Below are 1,280 nucleotides of genomic sequence, written 5' to 3'. Positions count from 1 at the left end.
CGGTATGGGATGTGCAGGAGGCAGCTGATACATGTTTCTCTCTCATCGATGTTTCTAGCTTTCTATCTCTCTCCCTTCCTCTCTGTAGAAAATCAATAAAATATATTTTTTAAAATAAAAAATACATATATTTTTTATTGATTTCAGAGTGGAAGGGAGAGGGAGGGATACGAACATCAGTAATAATGAGAGAGAATCATGGAATAGCTGCCTCCTGCACGACCCCTACTGGGGATGGAGACAGCAACACTGGCATGTGCCCTTGACTGGGAATCAAACGGTGACCTCCTGTTAATAGGTTGATACTCAGCCACTTAAACACGCAGGCTGGGCCCGAAGTGCAATATTTTGAATATGAGAAACACACATTAGAAACACATCCCTCACGCACCCCAGTCCTCAGCCTTAAAGATCTCAATGTGCCTTTGACAACACTTTCCTGCAAGAGGAGAATTTAATCAGCAGTCAGTGATCTCTTTAATGCAACCATGGATTACCTGAAATTGATTTCTGGGACTCACCCTGGGCCCATCTCCTGCCACCTCGCTTGGGTGGGATGCTAGATAAATTTTATGTTCGCTGGGATTTGTTTGGGATGTTTAGTGCTAAACAATTAAAAACCCAAATGCATCCAGAGCTAGACGCTAAAGCCACACACAGAGTCGGTTCTAGTCTTCAGGAGACGAGCCCTGGCATCCCTCGTAATTCCTCAAAAGAAGGAGATGATCAGCATAAAACACCCGTAATCCCTCAAACATCCATTCTTTTTATAGAGAAGGTAGTATTGGTTGAGGAACCTCAGGAGATCAAACAATGAGAACCTTTGTCATTGAAATGAAAACTATTCCCAGTGATCTCTTCGACCCTTGTCTACCAGGGATGGGATAATGTTTTCAGGCTTAAGGCCTTTTTCTTTGTCTTTCTCTGTGTAATATATTTTTATGAGAGGCCCAGTGCACGAATTCGTGCACCAGTGTGGTCCCTTGGCCTGGCCTGCGGGATTGGGCCGAAACCGGCTCTCCAACATCTCCCAAGGACCCCAGACTATGAGAGGGCGCAGGCCAGGCCAAGGCACACTACCAGTGTCCCATTATATCTGGGGAGGGACATGGGAGGTTGGCCAGCTGGGGAGGGACCGTGTGAGGGCTCCAAGACATGTCCAGCCCGTCTCACTCAGTCCGGATCGGCTAGACCCCAGCAGCAAGCTGCCCTACCAATCTGAATGTCTTGTCCTGGTGGTCAAAATCTGACATAGTGAGCAGTTGAGCAATTAGTTTATC

The sequence above is a fragment of the Myotis davidii genome, unplaced genomic scaffold, assembly GCF_000327345.1.
Source record: "Myotis davidii unplaced genomic scaffold, ASM32734v1 scaffold340, whole genome shotgun sequence".
In the NCBI taxonomy this organism is placed as follows: domain Eukaryota; kingdom Metazoa; phylum Chordata; class Mammalia; order Chiroptera; family Vespertilionidae; genus Myotis; species Myotis davidii.
This window is presented reverse-complemented; position numbering follows the sequence as displayed.